General features: G+C 40.2%; 1 protein-coding gene across 5 annotated transcripts in view; it reads left to right on the top strand.

Moving 5' to 3' along the window:
- NRXN3 (neurexin 3) overlaps nt 1-24,210 on the top strand; it is a 1,559,665-nt gene that overhangs the window by 488,117 nt on the left and 1,047,338 nt on the right. The window lies entirely within an intron of this gene.

Genomic DNA, 24,210 nt, shown 5'->3' with positions numbered 1-24,210 from the left:
TCTCCCTCAACCCATGATTTGTATTCCTTTGCTGGTTCATTCCAGTGCTGGGATTTGGGTGAGATTTGCCAAAGCCAATCCGGAACTCGTTTTTCCATGCTGTGTGGATCTGTTTCAATTGTCTGGTCATTCGCTGGTCTACTTTTCCTCCAGAACCATAGATGAGTCTGAGCCTGTTGGCATCACAAAGCATCAGCTGTAAGAGAAGGGGCAGGAAGACAGGCAGCTGTTTATACTGAGGGAAACAGGCAGGGACCCAAAATACTGTGACAGGTAGATAGTCATTGGGCTGTTTGAGCCTGGGCTATAGTAAAGCAACTCCCTGTACCCTTGTAGAATTACATTAGTCACAGTCTAGTCCTCAGCTTTGCAGCCACAGAATTTCAATTCTAGCTAGCAAGAACAACAGCTGGAATAATACTAATAAGTCAGTATTGGTCACTTCCTATGTGCGAAGTGTCCTACTTTATGTTATGAACTCACCTAATCCTCACACTAACTCTAGATGAGTACCATACTGTCACTGGGGTGGGGTGGTGGTGGTGGAGGAGGAAACCAAAGCACAAAGATAGTTTGCCCAAGGCCATACAGCTAGGTAAGGGTTGGAACTGGAATGAAATCCATGCAACCTGGTTCCAGAGCCTACATTTATCGCCATTATGCCCCACTGCCTCAAGAGCTCATTTCTGTAATTGAAAGAATCATCAGAAAGTGAGAAATTGTTTTGCAGAGAACAAAAAGTCCCTAGTGACTTAGTAATATACCAGGATACCAACATATTTGGTTCCCATGGAGGAAAATCATTCCAGAGCTTTACTGTTGAGTGTGGTACAGCAGTCAGAAGCCACATCTGGGTCCTGAGGACTTGAAATGTGCCAGGTCTGCACTGAGGTGCGCTGTAAGTATCAGACACACACTGGACTTTTTAAACTTAATACCCATTCTCACACCTTATAAATCATTCCTTAAATTGATTACATGTGGAAACAATAAAGTTTTGTATATATTAGGTTAGATAAAATGCATTATTAACATGAGCTTTACCTGTTTTTACTTTTAAAAAAATCTGGCTACTAGAAAATTTTAAATCACATCTGTGACTAGTCTTATATTTCTTTTGGATAGCACTGTTCTACAGACTGAAAAATGAATGGATAATCCAGAGCACCCTTTGTTTCATACCTGTGAAACTGAGTCATTTACCTGAACTAGCTTGTTGTCATCTGGAGGGAGTTGTGTTCACCATTTGCATTATGGGCTCAGAGCATGAGGTGCTGGTCCATTTAAGGGATATTTCTTTTAGGCTATAGAGGAACACGCTGAATGCTATTTCAGTAGAGTACAACAGCTTCAAAGCAGCATAGAGGGGTAGACTAAGTGGAAATAAGTAAATTCAAATATATAGGTGTTGGTACATGGTTCGGATTCAGAGAACTCCTCTTCAGATTACACAGTATCAGTGACAGTGAGTGTATTCTAGGAGAGGGGAGGGCGTTTGTATGTGGTTAAGGTATCTGGGGACCAAGTCGTAGGGAATTTTAGACTAACAAAAGCTGACTTTTCAAGTGTCCTTTTAGATTGTTTTTGAGCCACAGAATATTTTGTCATGATTGGCTTCCTAATTTATGACATACTAACATTTCTAAATTTGGTATTTTTTAAATATTAATTATATCTTAGATTAACGATTCTTTGGTGAAATTTAGAGAGACACCTTAACACACCAGCAATATTTATATAGACACCTTTTAAGGATTGTTTACTTGTAGAACACCCAAGGGTGAATAATGCCATCCATTGAACAAAGATTCTCATTTGTCTACCTCAGGGGCTTATTCTCTTACTAAACCTTTGTCCCTTAGGGTTGATAATGGACTACATCTTATTGGAGGGCCTCTTTTCAATGATGGCATTAACCGTACTGATCCAGCAGTTGGATGACCTTGTAATGGAGCCAGGCTCTAGCAGCCAGGGACTGTCCATCTTGGGCACATGTTTACAAACCGGCCCGACATGAAGGAGTAATGGAGGCCTCTAGAGGGGCGGCATATTAGAGGAGTTACGGTTTATATGGAGATTATATTCTAAAATGGACACGTGAGGTTCAAAAAAATGATTACAGTCAACTTTGCCCTTACAAAGCTTTTAAACCATTCCCCCAAATCCCAGGCCCCTTGCAAGCTCTAAAACCAAGGGTTGGCATCATTGATATTTCTTTTTGCATTTCTGCTGAAGCAACTCTTTGTAGCAGATATGAAGGCTAGGCCAACTTGGAATAAGGCAAAGGGTTAGATGGTAAATAGACAGTGTCTCACTTCCTCTCAATCCCTTGCTCAGCCCCCTGACTGTAGACAGCTGAAAATGTATTCGTTATATGTAAGTATGATGCAACTCCCCTGTACTATTTATCTTGCTGATAAGTAAAGTGACTTGTATTATGCTTTAAATATTTCAGGTTCATTGATTCACTTTTTTGCACCTAGTGTGTGAAGACAAAGGTGAAAAGGCAGTTAAGACCTTTCTTTGCTTGTTTTTTAAATTATTGAAGAGTTCCAACTCTGGTCAGGGAAACAGACAAGTAAACAAATGATTATCATGCCTTAAGGAAGCATTGGCTCAGTGCTTCAGGATCGCAGAGAAGAGGCCAGTGAAGCACTCTGGAGGTCAGGAAAACCCATTAAGTGGGACACACTGGTCCAGAACCACCAATTTTTTTCACTAGGTTGCTATAACAACCTTCCAAATGCTCTTTCTGCTTTTGTTTTTGTCCCTGGTTCTCCCCCTTCCCCAAGTGTATAGCTCTCCAGGCAGCAGAATAGTCCTCCTAAAACATAAGAGGAATGTACACACTCCTCTGCTTAACATCCTCTAGTGGCTTTCCATCTTGCTCAGAAGTAGAGCTCAAGTTCTTGGGAGGCCTTTAAGACCTTGTAGGATCTTGCCCTTGCTACCTCTGCCCTCATTTCTACTATGCCCCTCTTTCTTTCCCTAATTCAGCCACACTGAGCTCCCAGATGTTTGAATGTGTCATTCACATGACTGCTTAGGAATTTTGTGCTTGTCTGCTTCCTGGAATTCTCTTTCCCCAAACGTCTACATGGTTCATTCCTCAATGTTTTCAAGTCCTTGTTGAAAAGCCGCTGTATTTTGTAGGTTTTCCCTGCCTATCCTTTATATAAGTAACAAACTTACACCCATCCTGGCACTCCTACTTGCTTTTATCTTGCTTATCATCATCTGACATACCGTAAGTTCACTTATTTATTTGCCTCATCCACGTAGATGTTAGGGTTCATGAGGGTAAGACTTTGTCATTTTGACCTTTTCAGGACAGTGTCTGGCATATCATGTTCACTCAGTAAGTATTGAATAAAAAGTGTTGAATGAATAATTCATTTTTCCTCTCTTGCATGACTTCCTCATATGTTTGCCTGATGAGTGGGTGGAAGCAGAAATGGTGAATATATTCCCTTAGCACCAGCAGAAGCTATTGTTTCCCGGTGGACTGTCTCTTTGGGCTGATGTTACAGTCCTTTACTGGGATAGAAGACTTAGGACTTGTCAGGAACTTTTGGGTTCTGCCAAGACGACATCTCACTGACAAGTGCAAATGACCCTTAATCGTCTGCAGTGATAGTGGAGCACATTGGCAGAGAACAATTTGGAGCTGGGGAGAGGGAGTTAAGAGAGGATTGGTCTGGCCACAAAGAATTTCCCTCATGTTGAGAAATATGATTGGCTGGTTAGCTGTTAAATTAAAAATATATATGTGTGTTGTTTTTGTTCATGTATACTGTAAGTGTAAATATGTACATTTATGCATGTAAGGGTGAATATTTTTGACCTATAGAATTAATATCAAAGATTCCAAAGTCCAAAGACTTAAAAATCCCGAAGGGCTCTGAAGGCTCAGCAGAATCCTTGATGCTTGGGAAATTAGAAATATGAAGAAAGCATGCTGAATTCCCATCTTTCACTACTATCTTTCTGCAAATTACTTTGTATGCTGAGTGTAGCTATACACAGGGAACAACAATAACCCCTACTTTCATGGAGCTTACATTCTGGAAGGTAAAAAAAAAAGGAAGAATATAAATCTAGTGTATATGAGGAGGAGAAACAAAGCATGATGAGGGAGTGCAAGATAATGGAACGCCATCTTAGAAAGTTGAGTTGGAAGGGAGCTGAGGTGAGCTTGACAAGAAGTCAAAGGGCCAGCGAATGCAAAGACATGGGAAGTAGGTACTTGTTGAATTCAAGAGAGATAAAAACAAAGAACGAATTAAGCAAGACAATGTTATATAGAGCCTTTAAGCCATGGTAAGAAGTTTGGATTTTATTGTGATTACAGTGAAAAGCCATTGGGTACTTTTTAGCATCTGAATTAAAAAAGAAATCCCTCTGACTGGTCTGTGGAGGATGGCCCATAGTGTGTACTAGTAGAGACAGAAAATAGGTAGCTGGCTGTTGCTGCCTTCCATGCAAGGAAGTATAGCACTGTGGATTAGAGCAGTAGTAATGGAGATGGTAAGAAGTGGATGGATATGGACAGAGGTAGAGTCAATAGGGTTTATTGATGAATTGGATGTTGGGTGTGAGAGGTGAATAACTGAGGATATCTTCATTAGTCAAGATAAGCTAGGTTATGTTGTAGCAACAAACTCCTCCAGTGTATCAGAGACTTAAAACAAAAGAGGTTTAACTCGAACACATCTTATCCTTTGTGTGTTGGTGTGTGATTTTGTTACTTTTATAATCTTTCTCACTATGTGACCTAGGATGACAGGATAACCACTAACTTCAACATTGAAAAGGGAAAAGAGAAATTTAGAAGGTTTCATACTGGGAACCTTTCAGTGTTTGACCTGAAAATGACACATACCACTTCTGCTCAAAATTAAGTGGACAAGGGTAATCACACAGTTGCACCTAACACAAGGTGGCCAAGAGATGCAGTCCTATCTTATGCTGGGGAGGTTGGGGGGTGGGTGGGTAAAGGAGCAGAACTACTCAAGACAGCACTAATGATACCATGATATTTTCAACATTTAGACAACTGTTAGTAACATTATCTAAATGAGGTACTTGAGAGAAGTGTACTTGGGAAGGTGAAATCAATATTTCTGTTTTAGCCATGTTTAGTTTAAAAGCCTATTAGAAAGAGATGTCAAGAAAGCAGTTGGAAATATGAGTCTGATGATCAGAGGAAATTTATGGCTAGAGTATAAATTTGATCATGTATATATACATGTATAGATATACATATGTATATATCTATGTATGTATGTATATAAACACATGCTATTTAAGGTAATGAGACTCATAGAATTTAGACAGAATTCAGATGGGGGAGGGCCAAAGGCAGAGCTCTCAGACTCTCAACAAGTGGAGGTCTTGTAGAGGAGAAGCTAACAAAGGAAACAGATTATAATGTTTGAAAGGAATGCAAGAAAGTATGGCATCTTAAACTATCTGGAGGAATAAATCTTGCAGGAAGGGAGTGCTGAGAAGTCAGAAGAATTGAGAATCATTCATTGGTTCTGGCAGGCTGTGGACCACTCCAGTGGTGTGATGTGGGCAGGAGACTAATTTGCAGTGGGTTGAGGAAGGAATGGTAAGTGTGGAATTGATGAGAGTAGGTATACATAACTTTTGGGAAGTTTTTTTTGTAATCAGAGGAGTAAAATGGGGTTTGTAGTGGGGAGGGGGATGATGTCAAGATGTTAGGAAGTCAGGAAGGAGAGAAGATATGTGGGCTAGATTTTGAAATGCTTTGACCTAAGCGTAAGACAGCCAAATAGAAGAGACTCCAATATTAGCTGGCGGTAAGAGTCTGAATATAGAGAAAAATCAGAGCTGGCATAAATATTTAGTAGCCCTCTGTGTAAAGAGTCGGAGGTGAGAGTGTAGATGAGCTCTGGTAGGAGAAGTGCAGAGAGAAGAGCGTGGAGACATCAAGGTTGAGCCTTAGGGAATACATGGGTTAATAACATCAGGAGAAGTAAGAGTAGCTAGTTAAGAAATGGAAGAAATAGGTTGAGTAGATCACATGTCCTAGAAATCAAAGGAAGAGAGCTCCAATACCTTTTCAAGAAGTTTTTCTTCAAGTCCTATGTTCTCATAAATATGTAGTACACATTGTATACTTTAAGGCCAAATTTGCAGTAGGCTGTACTGTAGTTAATTAAATATATAGTTTAAGAAATGTGGAATACTTAGGGTAATGGTGGGTTTTTTTTTTACCTTAAATGGGATTAATATTCTCTTTGCTATCATATCCTCTCACCATTCTGAGACTTCTCTAAAAGTTTCTCATCATTCTTCACTTCTTTAAAACTGATTTGGAGATATTGTTTGTGCTATGCTCATCACTGTCTCTTCCTTCTTCCATCATCGTCATTGTCAGCTGTCACCATCATCATCTTAAAACCATCAGTATCATTATCAGGCTTCATTAGGTGCATTATTTTGGTGTTTTAATAATTTGGTAAGAACTCCTAAGGGAGATGTGTTCTAGTACAGCAGAACATATTGACAGCACTTTAATTACGTGTTGAGTACTTAATGTGTACTTCAAAAGGAGTGCCCAGAGGGAATACAAGGGATTAGGGCTACCAACATATAGTGTCATGGGGATGATTTGGCAGAAGTTTCTTCTCTAATTTTGTTAATTGGCTGTAAGAAGCCTATGTAGGTGAATAGTCCTCGAATGTAGTTAAAGGGTAAATGGTAACTACATATTTTAATATCAAATGAAATAGAAGTGAGCTGTCCCTTCAAGCTAGGAATAATGTGGTTTTATGACATCCCTTCTCTGGAGTGTAATGTAGCTTATTTTCACTTCTGGTTGTCTGCTGATTTCTAGATTCACCCACCCCACCTCCTTTCCCTATGCTCTCCCTCCTTCCTCCTTCCCCCCTCCTTCTTTCCCTTCCTTCTCTTCATTTCTCACTCCTACTTAATTCCTTTTATCAGTGATTTGACATCTACCTAATTACCCAAGCCAGAGACCTGAAAGTCGTTATTGTTCCCCTTTTTCCTTAAATGTTCCTCCAAGGCCCATTTGTCCCTAAGGCATGTTGACTTGACTCATTTCTGTCTTCCCCACTGCTAGTGTCTCAGTGCAGTTCATTCTTTTCTGGATTACTTTCACATTAGGGACTACATACCAAGTGTAGGACAGCAGTGTGAAGAATAGATTGAAGGAGGCAACCCTGGAGTTGGAATTAGGACAAGTTAGGAAGCTGTATTGCACTTGTCCATGTGAGACTTAATCTGGACTCCATCTTCCAGGACAGAGTTGGTCAATGCACATTGAATCCACTGCATATTCTGTTGAACATCACTGTACATATGTTTGTTTACATGCATAACACCTGTGCTGAAAGGTGAATGCCATAAGGTCAGGGATCATGCCATTCATTATAGAGCCTAACATTTAGTATGTTTTCTATGGTTGTTTACTGGATCATTAAATAAAACGGATGCCCAAGTACAACTAGTGGCAGCAGGAATGGGGTAGAGACAAAGGATGTGAAAGACTTGTTGGCTACAGAATCCAGTGGATTTGGTAGCAAATTGATATGAGGAACCGTAAGGAGGGAAGGATCAGGTATTTCTGTGCAAATTTGAACTTGGGTGACCATTACAGAACTAAGGAAGTCAGGAGAAGGAATTGATGAATTTACTTTTAAACAGGCTGATTTTAAGGTTCTGCAGAGAATTTTAATTTTAAATAGAGGAGTTCTAGCAGACAATTCAGATGGGCGGCCTGGGGGTTTGGAAGGTGTTTAGGTCTAGAGATAAAAGATGTGTGAATGGGTGAAATTTCCAGCTGAGGTAGAGTAATAAAAATGGGAAAGAAATCTTTCCTTAGATGCTGGGGAAAAGCCCCTTTTTAAAGAATTTGGAAATGATGCTGATGACAAAGGCAGAAAGTGAGTCATCAAAGAGTTCCCAGAAAGTGTACAATCAGGAAACTCTGGAAGAGGGATTTTTTCTTTTTTACATTTATTTATTTTTGAGAGACAAAGAGAAAGAGCATGAACAGGGGAGGGACAGAGAGAGAGGGAGACAGAGAATCTGAAGCAGGCTCCAGGCTCTGAGCTAGTTGTCAGCATAGAGCCCAACAGAGGGCTCGAACCGACGAACCGTGAGATCATGACCTGAGCCAAAGTTGGACGCTAAACCTACTGAGCCACCCAGGAAAAGGGAATTTTGCAAAGGGAGTGATTAACAACAACAACAAAAAAGCTATTCCACAGATATTGAATATTCTGAGGACTGAGGCTTATTTAAAGTTAATTAAAGGACATTTGTTATCTTATTTCAGAATTATTTACTCATCAGTTTAACATGTTTTATTTTAGAAAGCAACTAAGTTAAAACACAGTATTTTGAATGTGATAAGACAAGGTAGTAAAAAGTATTTCTTCTTTCATCTGTGGTCAAATAAAATTCCTTTTATTGGATTTCCTTGGAACTGTGTCCTCTAGGCACACAGTTGAGTGGAATCCAGTATAGTAGCCAGTGAGATAAAAGTGTCTCAATTTATTCCCCTGCTACTTTCAACTTTTCCTGCTTTTTATTAGGTGTTAAGCAGTAGATTTAAAGTTACTGACAGAATTCAAAGTAACACCTTACTTTTTCTTTGCCCTAGTCTAGGAACACTCTAGTCTCTCTGGAATTTTACTCTTTTCTGTATATTCATAATTTGAATAACAGTAAGGAAGCCCTAGATAGAACCTGATAATCTTTCAGGTTCCTAGCCTATAAGGAGGCCAGGGAGGAGGGCATCATTATTCATGTCTCTCCTCAATTATGGTAAATTTGGTAATTACAGAAGACACTTGCTGGTCAAATTCATATCAGGCAGGAAAACAAAGATTCTCTACCTCTGTGATGAAAGAAAACATAGATAAAGACATGGCCAATAAATGGCCCATTAGAAATAGGGAAAATAAGGACTATGGTAGAGTCAGTGCTATGAAAGTTCTAGGAAAGGTCCTAGGAAAACTCTGGAAGCATAAATCTGATTATGCTTTGTTGACAGGTAGAAACAATTTACAATAATTTTTTAGTGTAATTAGGAAACATTTAATGAAACATCCAATAGTGCTTGCTTCCATGCCAGACCAAAAATAAACTCTAAAGATCCAGAAGCTAGAGTTAAGGGTAGGTGTATTTTTGCCAAGTCTTGGCTTCCTCTCAAGACATCTATTGGATTTTTGTTGGTAGGAAGGCCCTGCAGTTACCAGATGTTCCCTAGGCTCCTTCCCTATTGTCTTGTCCCTTTAATTTCCCCAGTTTGGCCTAATTAGTTGGTACCAAGCTTTTCAGCTGCTGATTTGGATTCTGATGAAAGTTGGTAAAAGGAGTGACTACTGATTCAAATATGCAGCAATATGCAAGGCTTTGTTGAGGTTTTGTTTGCGATCATAGGATTCCCCAGATGGGGATGATTTCCTAAGAAATCATAATAGCATCATGGTTAAATCAAGGTTTCTTCTAAACATTTTTATAACATAAATTGGAATATATGAGCCAACCATTCAGCCTAATGCTTTTGAGAATACATGTGTGAGTCAGATGGACTTGAGTACAAATTCTAGCTCTTCCACCTGAAAGCTTTGTGACTTCTCTTGACTTTTCCAAGTTTCACTTTCCTTACCTATAAAATGAGGTGATGATGCTACCTCATAGACTCTAAGTATGAAGCATTTATTCACAGTTCTTGGGCATTTTGTTTCTATCCTTTATTACTGGTATTAGATGTAGCAAATCTAGCCATCCTTCATTATCACACTGTTAGATGGAGCACTGGATGCCTCATCACCCTGGCCAGCACAGCCTTCTTAGAGCCTTCAACAAGGCATCAAGCCCTGTCAGCTCTTTTTCTCTGAATTTTTCGAGAATCTGTCCCCACGTTGCCATTTTCACCATCACTGCTCTAGACTTGGGCATTATTTTCTTGTAAGTGGAATTTTGTTAAATATCCTATATTCAGTTGCCATTTTGCCTTTCATAAAACTTCTTTCTGATTATGTTTTTCATCTGTTCAGGTCCCTGCTTAAGATCTTCCATGCTCAGTTTCATATTTAAGACTGATTTGGCATGAACCTATTTTATCACCTAATCAACTATTTTTCATTTTCTTTATGCATTTTTCTCCCCTGACACACATATCATCCCCAAGCCAAAAATAATTCTTTTCCTTGTACTTTATACTTTAGGTCTTTTCAAGTTGTTCTTCTACTTCTTCTGTTTCTTCCTTTTAATTTATTTTCTTGTGACTACCAGATTAATCTTTTATACATCGCCAGGCTAACCTTGTCACTCTCCTGCCTGAGTGGTTCCCTGGCACCGTTAGGATCAAGTTAAAACTGCTTAGGTGGATATAGGAGGTCTTCTGGGGTCCTCTCAGTGTTCTTCTCCACCACTCTACTAGATGCAGTTTAGCCCCACTGATCACTCTTCATTCTATTAATATGTCAAGATTTCTCACCATTGTCTCTCTTTTCTCATGTAATTTCTCTTACTTTCTTCTTTTTTCTGGCTAAACCCAGTCATTTATCAAGTTTCACCTTAGTGCTCTGTCGTTTGGAAGGTATTTTCTGATTGCCCCTTCCCCCCTACCCATACCTTCAATTAGGAGCTCATCCTTGATTTCATGGCAATTCAGAATACCTTTTACAAACCTTTTCTCATGCAAATGGCCCACTTTTCTGACTGTTTCCCCTTCTAATAGAGGGCTTAATTGCCATGTCTTTTTCATTTTCATATTTCCACAGAGCATGTGTATGAATAACTGAATATATCAGTACATATCTGTTTCCTTTAATAGAGTTAAGTACTTTGAGGGAAGAAGCAATGTCCCTTTCTTCCTTGTATCCCTCACAGTTCCCAGAATGGTCCTTCGCATATAGTAGTTGCTCAATAAATGCTTGATGGATAAATAGCAATATACATGTTTGTCTGCCATAGAAAATGATAAGTTCTTCAGAGAAGAGATTATGTTGTAAAAATTAGATAGCCTCTAGCACAGTGAATTATGCATAATTAATGCTTTGTTTGGTTTTTGTGATTAATTTTTGCTTTGATTTGAACTCCAATTATAGTGAGTTGTAAAAGTCAGGTAGCTTTTCTTTTTATATAAACATACACTTGATAAAACTATGGAATTTAAAATCTGATAGCTAAGTTTAGCTGGTAATTTAAACTTCAGAGCCTGAGTGACAGCCCAGAACTAGGAGTCGATTACTAGTATTGGTGGGTCTAGAGAATTTTTCAGTTTTACTTGTTTTTTTCTCCCCAAACCTGAGAAGTCCACTAATGGCAAACCTCAGAGGAGGTAGGCTTTGCCCTGGGGTTGTTATTGCAAGTCAGACTCTAACTAGAGTTAGGGAATGAGCGAAAAGAAAGCGTATTAATTTCCTATAGCTGCTTTAACAGATGACAACAAACCTGGTGGCATTAAAGCAGCAGAAATCTATCCTGTCACATTTCTAGAGATCAGAAGTCCAAAATCAGTTTTAGTGGGCTAAAATCAAGGTGTAGGCAGTGCTCTGCTTCCTCTGGAGCTCCAGGGGAGAATCTGTCCCTTGCCTCTTCCAGAAGCTGCCCACATCCTTGACTTGTGGCTGAGTCCCTCCAACCTCTGTCTCCACCTTTCTATTGCCACCTTTTCTCTGTGTCTGATCTCCTATTGCCTCCTCCTTATATAGATCCAGGTGACTGCATTTAGGGGCCACCTGGATGATAGAGGATACTCTCACCTCAAGAGCCTTAGTTTAATCACATTTGAGAAGACCCTTTTTTCCAGTAAGTAACTACAGGTTCCAGGGATTATTACATGATATCTTTGGGAACATTATTCAGCCTTCCACAGAGACAATTGATTTTCCCCTTTGCAGACTCACAGTGCTTAGTCTTCTAGGAATTTGGTTTGCTTACAAACACACTTCATGAGTAAATAGCTCCCAAACTTATGGCCCATTTAAAAGAAGCCAAGAGCTGCTGTCTGGAAGGGGCTAATTCAGGTCAGTCTAATGCCACTGGGCAGGGGGGTATGGTAACATTCCCAGCTCTCAGTATGAAAATAAACAATACTTATTGAGGAGCTAATTAAGTAACTAGAAAAGCTGGTTGGAGTTCCAGGCAAGTCCCCAGTGGCAGCCAATTCCTGTTACCTGGCTCTGTTTTGGGTGGGTTTTGGTTTACTTCTAGGGGGGAACGGGTGTGCTCAGCTTGCCTGATTGTCAGTCTACTGTGTCTGGCAGTAGCTCTTGCCAACTGTTTCATCAGAAGGATCACAAAGGATCAAGGTGGTCACTGGGAGGAGGAATGAAGTGGTTTTAAGAGAGAGGAACAACTGCAGAGCAGGCCGCACCTTCAGTAGTAGAGCTTGGGATGAAGACTCTTCCTGGGTCCTCTATGCCCACTTTATATCTCCCTCCTATAGTTTCAGGAGAGAATGCCTACAAAGATTTGATTTGAAACCTCCAAATATGCTTCAATCAGTGCCCTAATTGATTGTGACTTGCTAGCCTAAAGCACATGAGAGACTAACTTTTCTGGTTTATAATCCAGATAGCTGGAGAAGTTGGATTAAAGGAAGGATCTTAAACTTCTGTTATATAGAAGCTTGGAGTAATAGTTATTGAGCATGCAGAATCTCAAGCTAGACTTACCTGCATTTCATTCTGGCTCCACTACTTAATAGCTACGTGACCTAAGGTAGATATTAAAATTTGATCCATAGTTTCCTCTTCTGTGAAATGAGGATAATAGTTACCTGCCCTTATAATGTGCCAGGAGCTATTCTAAGCAAGTTATATATACCTAATCTAATTACCACATCAACCCTGTGAATAAGTGCACTTTTATTACCCCACTTCAAAAATGAGGAAATCAAGGTACAGAAAGTTTGAGTAATGTGTCCAGGTAACATGGTAAGGAAGAGCAAAGCAAGGATTTGAATCCCAGATAGCTTGGCTTCTGCGAATATGCTCTTAACCATAGTTGATGCTGTATCTCATGCCTCAGGTAGTTGTGAGGATAAAATAAGGTGGCTGTCCACCCCCAGGTGTCCTTGGAAAGTTTTGGGTTATGTCTGTTGTTCAGGCAAATTATTGATAGTGCTCTATTCTACTCTCAAAAGAAATGTCATATCTTGGTTTAGTTAGTTGTCATGTGAGAATTAAATACTTACATGGAAAATACTAAGAATAATACCTGGTCCACAGGAAACCCTCCATTAAGGTTAACTGTTGCTTTATACTACTACCATCACCACCCACAATCATCCCATGTCTGGAAGGCTTCGAGCTTGTGGCTTAACTCAGGTTCTGAAAATGCGTATCATGGGGGCTGCTATTCCCCCTTGTCACACCCATTGCAGACCTTGCTTAGTGGACACAGCACAACAGTTTTACTACTTCTTGCCCTCGGCACCCACTCTCAATTGATCAAACTGGATGTGTGACTAAAATTACATACCATTCCTAGTTTCATTTTTAAATGTAAGAATGCAAGATCTCAGTGTATGGAGAATTTGAATTTAAGCTGAACTTTGTGGGTTCTCCATTTATATAAAAACTTATTTGGTTCCTGAAAGCGATAATGAATTTTGGACCTCTTAGAAATTCTATATCCCTTTCTTCCAATATTCCTCTCTGCCTATTTCTCCATCATTTCTACCTCTAAAAGAATTTTAATTCATAGTAGTTTCCTATTCCCTGTCTATAATTTGGTATCTCATTAAAATACCATGGAAATAGTATACATATGGACATAATGTAAATGAAGAGGAATGAGTCATAATAGAAATTATAGTTGATACCTAAGATCCAAGACTTAGAAAAGCTGTCTTTAACAGTGATTTGTGTAACTGGTAGTGTAATTCATTTCAGGTTGATTTTTGCATGGAATAAGGGACCTCTAGTGGTTTTCTAGGTCTCTACAGATTTATTAAAGGTAATGTAAAGTCATAGGTTTAAGTATGGGGGCTGAGTGCCATCACCTTGAAAGAGAACCCAAGAAAGGAAGGGGGCCCTTCTTTGTTGCATGACTATTTTGAAGTTAACAAAGGGTAAAGAAACCTGTTCAGAAGAAAAATCAATTTGAGTCCTAGCATTTCCATCTATATTATTGTTAGTTTGAACCCAACTCATTTTCTTTCCTACCAGCTTGGAATTGATTCTGTTATCAGTTACCTGCCAGCCTGGCACATTTTTGCTATCACTTTCCCTACCTCTTCTGCTGATTTCAGAGGGGCTCTTTGGACCACCTTGAAGAGCCACCTGATTAGAGGCTTCATTAGGCTAGAGTAGAGCAGCTTAGCAGGCCAGGGCAAGAGAATAGTTCATAATTGCTTCTGACAGCAAGATCGCCTTATTTGGCAGTTGCTTGGCCATCAGGAACCCATACACCTCTGGTCCATGTGTATTTTGTATAAGTGAAAGGGCTTCACATTATAGGAAATTGAACTGCAAAGAATCTGTGTGAATTTGCCATCTTAGCCCCAAAGAGTATTCCTGGAACTTGCCTTTTGGTCCTCACCTCTTGGTCTAATCCATCACTATCCATGGTTTTGAACTCATTGCTTCTGTCTCCTGGGCTGCATACTTTCCTCATATGCTCCTTTTGTTTCCAGCTAATTGTGTTAGACTTCTTGAAGGTTCTGTTTCATTGAATCTTTTTATAGTATTTTCCCCTATTCTTCTGCCTTTGGACCTTTTATATAATCTCTTTCTCCCAAAGCCATTTGGCATTTCTATTGTAATGTATCTTTTTTCAGGGTAGTTGGTGGCAGAAGGATTTATTGTTAGGTATTCATTGCTTTTTGACCCTGGATACAGAGAATAAAGGCTCTGAGGTACTGTTTCAAAATATCCATGTGTTTTGTCTGACATTCCAAGCTACATTGTCATAAAGAGGTGGGCAGTATTCCCTTAGCATACTCTGGAGTGGGAGTCAGTGTTGGTGCTGAGTTTTGTTATCTTATCTCTTCGAGTATCTTGCTAGAATTTATGATTGGCTTCTTTTGCTCCTTCTGTTAGTGTTTTGTCAAGATGCATAAACTAATGACAGATGCCACTCATGGGTACAGAACTTTCTATATTGATAAACTTAAAATGCAAGCACATTTCCTAGGCATGCCCACTAGTGAAAACCAAATATTTAGTGGTTCCTTCAAATTCTTTTTAACTGTCTGTGATACTTTAGCTTTCTATCTTCTCATCTTATCACTTATTATCAAGTAGAATGAATATAGAGGGTTCTTTCTGCAGTATAGTCCTCATTGATTTAGAGGCACCAGGAAATAGTCCTTGGGATATTCTTGCCTGTCTTCCTTCTCATTCTTTCACATCCTCCCACAAGTATTTACTGACTTTGTGTCAGGCAGTGGGAGACCCCGTAAAAAGGTACAGTTTCCTCCACTTGAGCAGCTCCCAGTCTACTGGGGAAAACAGATGCCACACAGCATGATAAATTTTATGACAGCAGTTACAACATGGAGGCCTGGGAGCAGAGAGGAGGAAATCAGGTATCGGTAGGAGTAAGGTGAGTAAGATTGTTGGAGAAGTCTTCTCAAATGAGGTAGTACCCAAACTATGCCTCACATGGCAAATGGTTATTCAAATAGGAAATCCAGGTAAGGATTATCCAGAGGAGGATTTACTGGAAGAACTGCAGAACTTGACAAGGCAGGTGACAATGAGGTGGGAACTAGATTAGGAAGAGTCTGTTATGTAATGTGTGAAAGTTTGCATTTGATTCTGAAGTTGATAGAGAATCATTGAAGGGTTTAAGTGGGGAATGACATGTTATCCTCAGGGAATATAGTGAGATGATTAGAGTCTTTCTAGTCTTTGGAATAAAAATAAAGTAGATTTCTAGCGAATCAGGAAGGCACCTTTTACATTTTGTCACCTTTCTAGTCAGACTGTTAAAGGCGTCCTTTTTACTCTAATGGCTCCTTTTTTTCCCAATTGCATAAGGTCTGTATTTTTAGAGCTTTTCATAATCAGGTACCACCTACTCATCTGATCTTTGTTCTTCTGCTTCCTGACATGTAACTTTCATTCTAGTCAGGTTGGTGCCCTCATCAAGTATTCTAAGACAAAGGGAAATGTAGGCGTTCACTAGGTAGGACTGTTTAGTACATAAGTAAATACAAGAAGTTTTAGAGTACGTTTATTGAGCTTCTACTGTGTGCCTGGCACTTTGCTAACCACTGGGCATGCATTGGCTACCACATAAGAAATACATAGCCTTTGTGTTTATGAAGCTTACAGTCTAGAGGACCATAACAGTGCCATTCTTGGAAAGCAAAAGGAAGAGAAACACGATCTAAGTCAAGTTTCTGATCACTGGCCCTTGTACATTCACTACTTGGAGTGACAGATATGTCTCACTACAATTCTGATATAAAATATATCCTCCCTTTAAGCATTTTCCAATATTTTCTAAACATGTTAGTGGCAAGGATTACACCTCATCTTCCTTTGTCTCCCCTGTGGTCTAGAGCTAAAATATAGGGGTTATTTAACACATTTACATGGATTTTGTTTGCAGTATTTTAGTGTAACTAGTTAATTTACATTGAGTTGAATTTACATGAGAGGATAAGAAAGATGGAGAAGAGGTTCATCTCACGTTACATCTCTCAATGACTAGTGGTAACTTCCTAGAGTACCGCCTTGAGAAGAATTCTGAGACTCCAGTCAGGTTGAATGAGAAAGGGGGTAGAATAGAATGACATCAATTAACAATGAATGCCACTTATGAGGAGGGAAGAATAGAGACACATATTTGCCAACATGAATCTTAAACATGGGAGGGTTTGCTATCCAGGTGTGGCTGAAAAGGTCATCTGGCAAACTTTTCTAGTTCATCTAGGAACTTTTTCATCACTATCTATTGACGAGGCCTGTCTTGCAGAGCTCTGGCCCATACACGCAAGTTCATGTCTTCTATCTCAGCGTAGGTTTATTCATGTCAAGTCTAGAGTCTGTCTATGCCAAGTTCTTCCTTCATTAATTTAGTAGAAGCTTAGTACATGCTGTGAGGATGACAAAGTCTGAATCAGCAAATCTTATCTCTCACAATAATTTTTTTTTTCATGGGATACTTGAACATATGGTGGCCTGTTTCTGATCGGCTTTTTTAACTGAATAAAGTACCCAGAAGCTCTCTTTCTTGAATAAAATTTAGACCTTCACTGTGATTGTGTTAAGGGTTGGCAATCTTTCTGAACTTCTTAGTGTCTCCATCTGTAACCTTGCATCAACCTATGTAATTATTAACATTTCACAAAGAAGTCATCAGATGAATATTTGTTTAAGTCTTGACCATAAGTGGTAATTGCTTGCATTATTAGCAAAGCTCTTAGGCTGACACCCATGGCTTTTTTTTTAAATAAAAATTTTTTAATGTTTATTCTTTTATTTTTGAGAGAGAGAAATAGAGACAGTTTGATCAGGGGAGAGGCAGAGAGAGACACACACACACAGAATCCAAAGCAGGCTCTAGGTTCTGAATTGTCAGCATAGAGCCCGATGTAGGGCTCAAACTCACAAACTGTGAGATCATGACCTGAACTGAGGTCGAACACTTAACTCGCTGAGCCACCCAGGTGCCTGTTGGTTTTTTGATTAGTGAGGGCAGAGTAACTGGCCCATAGCTTTCTCTCTCTCTGGCTGAATTGCCTATATGTCCAGGTGCTGTTTTCAAAATGAGGAAGGGACTGGGGACTTTGGTGGTTCAACATCAGTTTGCTTGGATTTTTTTTTTTTTCTTGGTCACTCCAGCTTGCCTTTTGTCCCTTGTATCTTTTCCTGGGCATGGGATCCTGGGACCATGGATCCAAGATTATAGAAAACTGGTGGTTCCTCATGAGATCCAGCTTACAGTTATGCTTTCTTTAACCCATAGAGTGTTGGATCACTCAGCATTTAAAAAATTTGATTGACAGTTGACATTGTACCACTGCCTTTGCAAGTCTGAAACCCAGTTCCCATTTTTCAATTTCTCATGCTTAGTTTTTATCTTTGGTGGATCTTCACCACTGTTAACAGAACATAAAGCATGAAAATGGTGGCATCCATGGTATGTAGCAGTTGGGCTTTGGGCCTCGGGTTGGGTGTCAGCTGCAGCTCAGCAGGCAGAGTTAGTTCACTGACCCCTATTAGCAAGACTGTAGATGCAGATGTGGCCCTGGCCATGCCAAATACGAGGCCCTTCTGACTTTGGAAGCTCGGAGGACCATCTGCTGTCACATTTGTGTTTGGACGTCACTGTTGGAGTTTGGTCAGTGGTACATTCTGATAGGAAATGTGAATGATAATTCTAAATCTGTGCATGTATAAGCTGTGTGTGTGTGTGTGTGTGTGTGTGTGTGTGTGTGTGTGTGTGTTAGAGAGAGAGGAGAGAGAGAGAGAGACAGGAAGAGCGAGGAGAACAAGGAATGACCACCATGAGGCACTTATATATATTATAAATGCCACATTAGGCAATTGTATGTATTATGTATATATTTTTATTTTTACTTTAGAGTTGGATGTTAAATCCAGTCTGTTACTACTTTGATCCCTGTTCTTTGCGCTGACAGCCACCTTAGAACATATTCTTAGAGGAAATCTTTTCTTCCCAATGGCTTCATGCCAGACTCTTCTGTCCGTTGATTTAGTTCTGGCTTTTCATAGAGAAATAACAACATTAATAGTGATAACTACCATTTGTTGAGTGCTTATGAAGGTCCAGGAACTGTGTCAAGTATTTCTATATACAGCAATCTTATTTTTCTTTTTTACAATCTTGTGAAGTGAGACGTGTTACCCACATTTCTACAGTGAAAGACTCTGAGGCAGAGACATAGTAAGGATTTTATCCAAGGTCCCATAGCCAGCATGGATGGATCAAGACTCAACTCTGGTTGGTGAGATTGCAAAGCACATGCTAGGGACCACTGGGCTGCCACTGGAGTCCAACATATAATTTAATACAGATAGGAGCATTATTAAGCACCTGTACAACCAGGTGCTGCTTCCAGTTTTAAAAGGTGTGGTGCATATTTTTTTTTTTTTTTTTGCTGATAGCGTATTTGAGGTCTGTTAAAAAGATAAGACCTGTGCTTATTTAAGGATAACAAGGTTGAGTGTTTTGAGTGACGAATGAGTGGAGCAGTTGGTTCATAGGAGAAGAATTCACAGCAGACCAGAGATATCAGTTGCCTGAAGGACAGAGGGGAAGTAGGGTAGAGAAGGTAGGATGTGTGATTCTTTGGCAACCTCGGAAGCAAGATTCTTTCACAGTGCTGCTGCTTTATGTTTTTACCCTGAGTAGGAATGTTACACAGTAATAAGATTAGTGTGAACGTTTATCTAGAAGCAGCACTGTCCTGGAGGCTGTAGAGAAAAAGCTCCTTTTATTATTATCTATTGTCAGTGGATTAAATGCAGTGGGGGATAAATATATCTTTGTCTTTTGCTTGCCAGATGTACACTGCTCCACACATAGGTATACAGTTGAAAGGTTTTACTGGGATGTGTAATTGACTCTGTTCCATATCAAGGCACCCTGATACTGGCTTCTAACTGTTATGTTTTGTTTAGTCTAGACACTTGAGAGAATGTCCCCTAGCATCCTGAATTTCAGACATCCTCCACTAACCTGGATCAGAGCCGTGGTACTCAGGCATCAAGTCACGGACCTATAAATGATGGACTTATAAGCTGACCTAGTGGTTTTTGTTGAAATTCTCCTACATATAGACCCACAGAGGATTGAAGATGCTTTTTTAAAAACAGAACAAAAGGCCAGGTGATACTCTCCTATTCCCACACAGGATAAAAGGTACCAAGAGGCCACCTGGGCACTGCAGGGCACAGGCCCATATCCCCTCATTCCTCTGGTTTCCTTGCTGAAGTGCAGAGACAGTGGCATACACAGCTGAGTGCAGGAAAACATGTTCTCAGGAAGCTGGGGATAGAGCAGCCTAGGAAAAGATGGAAGAGAGAGAAAAGAAGTACATCTGTGAGCTGGGACTGCCACTGCCCCTTGGATTTGTTCTCATGGACCTGCCATGTAATGCAAATGCCAGGGGAGAGTTTAATGTAAAAGGCACATCATGTAAGTTTGAAGAGTTACTCCTTCTCCAATCTGGGCAAGTGGTTTGGGCAATAGGAAAACAGCCGCATCACTGGTAGGCGGCATAGGGATTCTAAGTTTATCAAATGGCAGGATCAGGAGGATCAGAGCAGCCAGAGAGGACCAGGAGGGGGTTTGAATATATATCCCAGTGCAAGGGCACAGGAGAGGAGAGAAAAGCCTGGTAGCCTGGGAAACATGGGGAGCAAAGATGCAGAAGCCCTCACACTTGAGCTCAGAGGCCTCTGAGGTGACTCCTGAGTCGGGAAGAGTGGGACATACCAGATGTGAAGGGCTTTGCACTTCAGGGTGCAGCTGAGTTTGGTTTTGTGATGGATGCAGGGATTTTTGTTTTATGGCTGAGTGTGGGCCACAGGAGAGCCTATAAACTGCCACTCCTAGAGCATCACCTCATCACTGTGCCATCAGAGAGATCTGGGTTCAAGTTCCAGTTAGGCCCTCTCATGCTGCCTGTTTCACCTGCTTATTGTCTGGCACGTAGCAAATGCTCACAAGATGCAAACTGTTTTTGTTAGATTGTTCTTTTTTTTTTTCCATAATATTTTATTGTCAAATTGTTTTGCATACAACACCCAGTGCTCTTCCCCATAAGTGCTCTCCACCATCACCACCACCCAGATTGTTCTTGCTTTCATGTCTTGACTTATTCCTGATACGGCTTCTTTGTGCTTTTGTGGCAGAGATTACGGAGGCATAGAAATACAGGTTTTCTGAGAAAGTCTATCTCAACTCTGAGACTCTGTCTTCAACTCTTTTACTGTCTGGCCTCCCAGGCATGGGCTGAAAGTCCAAATGGCCGTCTTTACAAACCCGTGTGTGGGGTAGTCAGACCAGCTTGTCATTCGTTGTGACTCTCTGTCTCTGCCTCTTAGGCCGTGTGATATCTTCCCTCATGGGGAGCCACTTCCACTTGTCTTTAATTGCTCTTCGTTGGGCAGCTTGTCAGCCAAGGCTGCTCTCTCTCACTTGATGCCACATTTCTACCTAGTTTAGTCATCAGTTGGGGACTTTCCTTGAGCTGCAAGTCTGGTTTTACAGAGCATACTATACCAGATACTAATTTGCCTTGTAAAGGAGTCCAGCGGGGTTTCTTAACTCCATGCCCTACCGGAGGTGCTGGTACATTTCTGCGTGGCTGTGGCCCTGGCCATGGTCCTATACCAGGCAGGTAGGGAAGGCAAGGATGTTACCCATGGAGCTTCTCAGTTGAGTCCCACCAGACTGCAAGACCCCTGTCCTCATGCCCCTTTCTTCTCAGTGGGAGATCCACAGCAGAACCTCAGATCCAGCCCATGTCAGTTTCTAACAGTCTCCCAACATGACTGGAGACAAGGGTATGCTATTATTTCTTCCTAGGTTTGTCTACTATCTTATACTTTTCTGTGTTGTACCGTGTATAACATCCCTCTCAATCTTGAGAATGTCCCTGAATGGAGTGGGGGGAATGGGAGTCATTCCTAGAATAGGTTTGAAGTTCCTGCCTTTGGAAATGAGACTCAGAGAGGTTATCTAGCTTTCCATGAGAAAGGTGAGGTAACTCCATACAAATAGATGAGTAATTTCCAGGCCTTAGAGTAGATAGAGAGTTCACCTTCTAAGAACTTTTGAGAGAAGTGTGGTTATCATTGGCCAGTCTGTGGCCATGATTCTTCTGTCTCTCTGGAAACCTGGATTCTAGTTACTCATCTTGGGTCTTAGTCTCAACTGTGTACATTTCTCAGAGAAGAGCCCCTCTTCATGGGCTGCATCCCTTTAAAAGGTGTTTTCTCTTTTCTCTTCTGCCTCCTGTTGGGGTGCCTAAACTCTTTTTTCATTTGTTATTCAATAGAACCAAGCCTAAGTCTGCCCTCCCTTCCTCCCCTGGATGAGCTGTAATACTTAGTCTTAACAAGGAAGTCTAGTCATAAGCATTTAACTTAATGCAGAGAAAGCCAAAGTTTGCTTATGGCAGAGAGATCTCACATGCCTGGGCACAAGAGGTGGGGTTAGAAAGGAGAAGCGGCCAGTCATTTAACTTTTTTCTTTTTCTAGTTATCTCCAGTTATTGATAGCCTAAGGATCTTGTAGTCTTTCCCCTGTACACATGTTCAGGGCAGCAGTACTGAGATAAGAAATTCAGCTTTTGCATTAAGAAGCTGAACATGCATGATTTTCCATGTAATGATAAAGATGAGCTTCACAGGTGAGGCTAGTGGAACCTCACTCTGAGTGTCCACAGCACATGAATGCAAGAGCCCAGTTCCCTGGGTTCAGATCCTGCTCTGCCAGTTTCCAGCTATTTTGACTCTGAACTGGTTCCTTAACTACTCTCCACATCTGTTCACATCTGTAGAAAGAAGGGGTGATGGTAGGTATCTCAAATGGGTGTTATTGGGATCTAATGAGATGGTAGGCGTTAGCTCCTTAGCCATGGTATCTGGCAGTAGGTGCTCAGTAAATATTAGTATCATTGTTATTTGTAGTGTTACTGCCTATGGCTAGACTCATTGTCAAGGTTATATAGTATGTGAGACATTTTCAATTCTTTGTTATGAGTTATATATTAAAAGGGAAACAATTCTGGTGTTAGAGATTAAATGATGTACTGGAATGACCCATCCAATTATGTTTTTATCACTGAGATGCGTTGTAAGACTTATTTTAGTACTTAAGTCCATTTGCTATGGAAAAGGAAATGATATTACAACCTTTTTTGGGCCGTGGAAAGGATGAAATGTGATGTACAGCTACAACAACTACCACCAAAGTACCTGAGATTTTCATGCTCTTACTCTGTGCCTTTCTAAGTGCTTTACATGTATGTATTAGCTCATTTCATCCTTGCAAAATAATTTCTCCTGTGTTACCATTTTCAGAGGAAGAAAGAGACCCAGATAAGTTCAACAACTTTGCCAAGGTCACACAGCTTGTATGTAGTAGATATAGGACTTCAGCTTAAATCCGGATCCTGACTTAGAATTTGAATAAGATAATCAATACTGCAATGTTAGTCCCTTTCCCTTTAGTTTTTTCCTTGTTTATTGGATAGATGTGACGTTACTTAGAGATACAGGACCAAGCTCCATCCCAGGGCACTGCAGTCAAAATTCAGTTCCAGTAACAGCAACCCCTCTTTGAAATTCTGATTTGGGGGAATATCATTAATCCTTGCTTTTACGTGGATTACACCAAGATTTGAAAGTCGTAATATTTTTTAATTTTTAGGGTGTTTCATTCTCCCACCATGTGTATATAGAGGGTACACACAATGTGCACAAAACACAGGTCTTCCCAACCAACTCTGAACACATCTGCATCGTGAATAAAACCAAACAATACAACAGGGTACAGTGAAAACTCAGTCTCCCTCCATTCCTGAATATTAATCTGACGGAGCCACTCACCAGTGACAATTTTATATTTTTTTGTGTTTCCTTTTGAAAATGTTTTATGCATTTATAAGTGCATATTATAAATTTTTATATCAAACATACACACTCTTTACACAATGATAGTACCTATATGCATATATATATATCCATAAACATATATCAAAACATACATACACTCTTAACACAATGATAGTATAGTCCACACTCTTTTATGTTCCTTGATAATTTCACTTAACAATATTTCTTGGAGAGCATCCATGTCAAAACCAGAGCACTGCCTTGATTTTTATTATTAGTAATTAATTAATTTTAGAGTGAGAGAGAGGAGGGAAGGAGGCAGGAGAGGGAGAATTGGTGCAGGGCTTCTTCCCATGACTCTGACATGATGACCTGAGCCAAAATCAGGAGTCGGATGCTTAACCAACGGAGCCACGCAAGGGGCCTCAGAGCACTACCTTGTTTTTAAGGACTGCAGAATTATCCATGATAAGGATGTGCCAGTCTGTTATTGACAGTCCTTCAGATTGTTTCTGGTCTTTTACTGCACGTCAGCAAATATCTTTGTATTTAAGTATTAGTATTTGTACAACTTATACTTTCTTGATTTCTACTTGCAAGCTTGTATTGTATATCTTTCTGATAATCACAAAAATTGACCAGAAGGAGA

Source organism: Suricata suricatta, chromosome 9 (assembly GCF_006229205.1).
Source record: "Suricata suricatta isolate VVHF042 chromosome 9, meerkat_22Aug2017_6uvM2_HiC, whole genome shotgun sequence".
NCBI classification, from domain to species: Eukaryota; Metazoa; Chordata; class Mammalia; order Carnivora; family Herpestidae; genus Suricata; species Suricata suricatta.
Note: the sequence above shows the minus strand (reverse complement) of the source record. Positions and strands in the feature narration are given on the sequence as shown.